Source organism: Mytilus edulis, chromosome 6, assembly GCF_963676685.1.
Source record: "Mytilus edulis chromosome 6, xbMytEdul2.2, whole genome shotgun sequence".
In the NCBI taxonomy this organism is placed as follows: domain Eukaryota; kingdom Metazoa; phylum Mollusca; class Bivalvia; order Mytilida; family Mytilidae; genus Mytilus; species Mytilus edulis.
This window is the reverse complement of record NC_092349.1, coordinates 60798975-60805993: the sequence shown is the minus strand read 5'-3', so window position 1 is coordinate 60805993 and position 7019 is coordinate 60798975.

Below are 7019 nucleotides of genomic sequence, written 5' to 3'. Positions count from 1 at the left end.
ATATTTTTAAGAAAGCAACGCACAACAAGTAAATTTACAGTTATTTATTATCCTGATATCTATGTAATATGATGAGTTTATTTACATGTACATAAAAACTTAATTATAGAGGCTGTCCATCTTATAGTTATAAAAAAAATATATAAAAAATGTAAAAATTGAAACTTACAAAATTGTAAATTTCATACATGAATAACAAAAAAAATGACTTAAAACGACCCCATACAGGCATGCGCCGGAAAGTAATCCTCAAAAAGTTGATGGTATTCCGTAACTCAAGAAGAAGACAGCAAACCGGATGCCTTATCATTTATGTGTGTCCTGGCATTTTTCAATAAAATTTACAGTTATTTATTATCCTGGTATCTATGTAATATGATGAGTTTATTATTACATGTTTTGTAATAGTTGTATTATTGTAAAATGGCAATACATTTTCATTGTTTTTCTTTGTCCAGTGCACCATAAGGTATCAAGATATCGCCGATATCGTCAACTCCGTTCATGATTTTTTACCTGCTCGCAACTTTGTCTACATCGTTTCCTTTCCTTTCTACATCGTTGACATCGCTGACATCGTGATATTGACAACAATGTGACAATATCGTCTTCATTGTCCTCCGTTCCTATACATCGTTGACATCGCCGACATTGTGATGTTGACAACATCGTGACGACATCGTCTAGATCGCCCCCTTTCCTGCCTACATCGATGACATCGTGATGTTGACAACATCGCGACGACATCGTCTACCATCGTCTCCATTTTCCTGTCTACATCGTTGACATCGCCGACATCATGATGTTTACAACGTGACGACATCGTCTGCATCGTCCCCTTTTCCTGTCTATATCATTGACATCGCGAACATCGTGATGTTGACAACATCGTGACGACATCGTTTAAATCGCCCCCTTTCCTGCCTACATCGTTGACATCGTGATGTTGACAACATCGCGACGACATCGTCTACATCGTCCCCCCATTTTGATGTCTTCAACGTTGACATAGCCGACATCGTGATGTTGAAAACATCGTGACGACATCGTATACATCGTTGACATCGCCGACATCATAATGTTGACAACATCGTGACGACATTGTATACATAGACCACTTTCCTGTCTACGTCGTTGACATCGTGATGTTGACAACATCGCGACGACATCGCCTACATCGTCCCCCTTTCCTGTCTACATCGTTGACATTGCCGACATCGTGATGTTGTCAAAATCATGACAACATCGTCCACATCGTCCCCCTTTTCTTGTCTACATCATTGACATCGCCGACATCATAATGTTGACAACATCGTGACGACATCGTTTACATCGTCCCCCTTTTCTTGTCTACATCGTTGACATCACCGACATCATAATGTTGACAACATCGTGACGACATCGTATACATTGTCCCCCTTTTCCTGTCTACATCGTTGACATCGCCGACATGTTGATGTTGACAACAGCGTGACGACATCGTTTACATCGTCACCCCTTTCCTGCCTTCATTAATGACATCGTGATATTGACAACATTGGGACGACATCGTCCACATCGTCCCCCCTTTCCTGTCTACATCGTTGACATTGCCGACATTATGACGACATCGTATACATCGTCCCCCTTTTCTTGTCTACATAGTTGACATTGCCGACATCGTGATGTTGACAACATCGTGATGTTGACAACATCGTGACGATATCGTCAATATCGTCACCCTTTCCTGTCTACATCTTTGACATCGCCGACATCATGATGTTGACAACATCGTGACGACATTGTCTACATCGTCCCCCTTTTCCTGTCTACATCATTGACATCGCCGACATCGTGACGACATCGCTTAAATCGCCCACTTTCCTGCCTACATTGTTGACATCGTGATGTTGACAACATTGGGACGACATCGTCCACATCATCCCCCTTTTCCTGTCTACATCATTGAGATTGCCGACATCGTGACGACATCGTATACATCATTGACATCGCCGACATCGTGATGTTGACAACATCGTAACGACATCGTTTAAATCGGCCCCTTTCCCGCCTATATTGTTGACATCGTGATGTTGACAACATTGGGACGACATCGTCCACATCATCCCCCTTTTCCTGTCTACATCATTGATACGCCGACATCGTGATGTTGACAATATCGTGACGACATCGATTACATCTCCCCCTTTCCTGCCTACATCGTTGACATCGTGATGTTGACAACATCGTGAGGACATTGTCTACATCGTCCCCCTCCCCCATTTTCATGTCTTCAACGTTGACATAGCCGACATCGTGACGTCATCGTATACATCGTACCCCTTTTTTTATTTACATCGTTGACATCGCCGACACCATAATGTTGACAACATCGTGACGATATTGTCTACATCGTCCCTCTTTTCCTGTCTACATCATTGACATCGCAGACATCGTGATGTTGACAACATCGTGACGACATCGTTTTAATCGCCCACTTTCCTGTTTACATCGTTGACATCGTGATGTTGACAACATCGCGACGACATCGCCTACATCGTCCCCCTTTTCCTGTCTACATCGTTGACATTGCTGACATCGTGATGACATCGTATACATAGTCCCCTTTTCCTGTTCTACATCGTTGACATCGCTGACATCATGATGTTGACAACATAGTGACGACATCGAATATATTGTCCCCCTTTTCCTGTCTACTTCGTTGACATTGCCGACATCGAGATGTTGACAACACCATGACGACATCGTTTACATCGTCCCCCTTTTCATGTCTACATCGTTGACATCGCCGACATCATGATGTTGACCACATCGTGACGACATCGTATACATAGTCCCCTTTCCTGCCTTTATCAATGACATCGTGATTTGACAACATCGGGACGACATCATCTACATCGGCCCCCTTTTCCTGTCTACATTGTTGACATTGCCAACATCGTGACAACATCGTATACATCGTCCCCCTTTTCCTGTCTATATCGTTGACATTGCCGCAACGTCTACATGTTTCCCCTTTTCATGTCTTCATCGTTGACATTGCCGACACCGTCATGGCATCGTCTACATCGTCTCCCTTTCCTGCCTACATCGTTGACATCGCCAAAATCATGATGTTGACAACATCGTGACGACATCGTCTACATCATGATGTTGTGAACATCGTGACGACATCGTCTACATCATCCCCCTTTTCCTGTCTAGATCGTTTACATCACCGACATCATAATGTTGACAAAATCATGACGACATCGTATACACTGTCCACCTTTTCCTGTCTACATTGTTGACCTCGCCGACATCATAATATTGACAACATCGTGAACATTGTCCCCCTTTTCCTGTCTACATCGTTGATATTGCCGACATCATGATGTTGACAACATCGTGGCGACATCGTTTACATCGTCCCTTTTTTCAAGTCTACATAGTTGACATCGCCGACATCATGATGTTGTCAACATCGTGACGACATCGTATACATAGTCCCCCCTTTCCTGCCTTTATCAATGACATCGTGATATTGACAACATCGGGACGACATCGTCTACATCGTCCCCCTTTTCCTGTCTACATCGTTGACATTGCCAACATCGTGACAACATCGTATACATCGTCCCCCTTTTCCTGTCTATATCGTTGACATTGCCGACATCGTCTACATGTACCCTTTTCATGACTTCATCGTTGACATTGCCGACATCGTCAATACATCGTCTACATCGTCCCCTTTCCTGTCTACATCGTTGATATCACCGAAATCATGATGTTGACAACATCGTGACGACATCGTCTACATCATCCCCCTTTGTCTGTCTACATCGTTGACATCACCGTTATCATTATGTTGACAACATCGTGACGACATCGTATACATCGTCCCCCTTTTCATGTCTACATCGGTGACATCGTCGACATCATAATAACAACATCGTGACGACATCGTATACATAGTCCCCTTTCCTGCCTACATCATTGACATCGTGATATTGACAACATCGGGACGACATCGTCTACATCGTCCCCCTTTACCTGTTTACATCGTTGACATTGCCGACATCGTGACGACATTGTATACATCGTCCCCCTTTTCCTGTCTATATCGTTGACATTGCCGACATCGTCTACATGTATCCTTTCCTGTCTACATCGTTGACATCGCCGACATCGTGATGTTGTCAACATCGTCAAGACATCGTATCCATCGTCCCTCTTTTCCTGTCTACATCATTAACATCGCGACATCGTGATGTTGACAACATCGTGACGACATCGTCTACATCGTCCCCCTTTCCTGTCTACATCGTTGACATCGCCGACATCGTCATGTTTACAACATCGTGACGACATCGTATACATCGTCCCCTTTTCCTGTCTACATCGTTGACATTGCCGACATGGTGATGTTGACAACATCGTGACGACATCGTCTAAATCGTCCACCCTTTCCTGTCTACATCGTTGACATCGCTGACATCGTGATGTAGACAAGATAGGCATGAAATCGTATACATTATCCCCCTTTTCCTGTCAATATCGTTGACATTCCCGACATCGTCTACATGTATCCTTTCCTGTCTACATCGTTGACATCGCCGACATCGTGATGTTGTCAACATCGTCAAGACATCGTTTACATCGTCCCCCTTTTCCTATCTACATCGTTGACATTGCCGACATCGTGATGTTGACAACATCGTGACGAGATCGTCTACATCGTCCTTCTTTTCCTGTCTACATCGTTGACATCGCCGACATCGTGATGTTGATAACATCATGAGGACATCGTCTACATCGTCCCCCTTTACCTGTCTACATTGTTGACATTGCCGACATCATGACGACATCGTCTAAATCGTCCCCCCTTTCCTGTCTACATCGTTGACATCGCCGACATCTTGATGTTGATAACATCGGCACGAAATCGTATACATTGTCCCCCTTTTCCTGTCTACATGATTGATATCGCCGACATCGTGATGACATTATATACATTGTCTCCTTTTCCTGTTCTACATCGTTGACATCGCCGACATCAAAATATTGACAACATCGTGACGACATCGTATACATATTCCCCTTTCCTGCCTACATCAATGACATCGTGATATTGACAACATCGGGACGACATCGTCTACATCGTCCACCTTTTCCTGTCTATATCGTTAACATTGCCGACATCGTCTACATGTACCATTTCCTGTCTACATCGTTGACACTGCCGACATCGTGATTTTGACAACATCGTCACGACATCGTAGACATCGTCCCCCTTTTCCTGTCTACATCGTTGCCATTGTCGACATCGTGATATTGACAACATCGTGACGACATCGTCTACATCGTCCCCCTTTACTGTCTACATCGTTGACATCGCCGAAATCATGATGTTGACACCATCGTGACGACATCGTCTACATCCTCCCCCTTTTCCTGTTCTACATCATTGACCTCGCCGACATCGTGATGTTGACAGCATCGTGACGACATTGTATACATCGTCCCCTTTCCTGCCTATATCGTTGACATCGTGATATGGACAACATTGCGACGACATCGTCTACATCTTCCGCCTTTTCCTGTCTACATCGTTGACATCGCCGACATCATGATGTTGACCATATCGTGACGACATCGTATACATCGTCCCCCTTTTCCTGTCTACATCATTGACATCGCCAACATCATGATGTTGACAACATCGTGATGACATCGTATACATCGCCCCCCCCCCTTTTTCTGTCTACATGGTTGACATCGCGGACATCATAATGTTGACAACATCGGGACGACATCGTCTACATCGTTTTTCTTTTTGTCTTCATCGTTGACATTGCCGACATTGCGAAGTTGACAACATTGTTACAACATCGTCTACATCGTCCTACTTGCTGCCACTTTGTTGACAACGCCGACATTACTGTGTTAGTTATAAAAAACACTCAGTATAAGTTTCATAATTGGCATTGTACGACTTCGTATTTTGTCTTTTTAGTTATGAATCATTCTGTGCTTAAATACAATTTCAGTTATTAAATTAGGATCTAAAGAGGGGTCGTGTCTGTTACTGAGGTTGTCCTTGCGCCCGTTTGTCCATCTGTATGATTGTATAGCTATAAAGAATGTTTTATGCACTAAATTTGCGGATTTAAGTAATTATTTCATAAAGGCATAGCATTAATAATATGATAACTAATCAATGTAAAATATATCAAAGCAGTTGGTTGTTTGTACAGATTTTTTTCCGACGTAGTCGGTATAGTTTCGGTTTGTGCCCTTTGAACTTAAGGACGCTAAACTATGGCAACAGAATACGCATGCTCGAAAATCCTTTCTGTGATTAGACAAAATGCTGTCATGGTGGGTGATTTGGTTGTGTTTGAAAAAACGTCTCGTTAATTATATCGTGATGGAAAGCAAGTGAAAAACTATAAATATTTGAACAAGATCTTACAAAGATTTATATTTTTATTCAAATAATTGTTTCTCCAATAGTTCTTTGCATCCGTGACAGCTGTTTATTCGGGACAATTATATAAGTTTTAATGTAAACTTTGTTGTACGAACGTACATGACTTTTAGAACGCATGTGAGATTTCCGCGGGGTTTTGGTGAATGTTAACAGAAAGATACATGTACGAGGACCGAGAATACTGAACACAAACAGAGAAAACGTTATTTAAATGGTATCTGTGTGCTTCTGAAGGTTATCGAAATGATAGTTTTAAAAACATATACTCAAATTTAAATACGTCGGATATCTTTTTTAAAGAGACTTCTTGTTTTAAATTAAGAAGTGTTTAGTTTATCAATTAAATTTTCAAATAATGTATTTATATTACGCCTGTATCGGTGTTCTTAATAGTAGAACTTATTTGGACAGTTTTTTTAATATTTGCAAATCTCTATCCACCTCCTCCTCCTCTTCCTCTTCCTCCTCATTATCATCTTTGCGATATTGATATTATAGATTACATTGTAAAACAGTAGGCAATATACATTGTGGGAAAGGTGTTCTG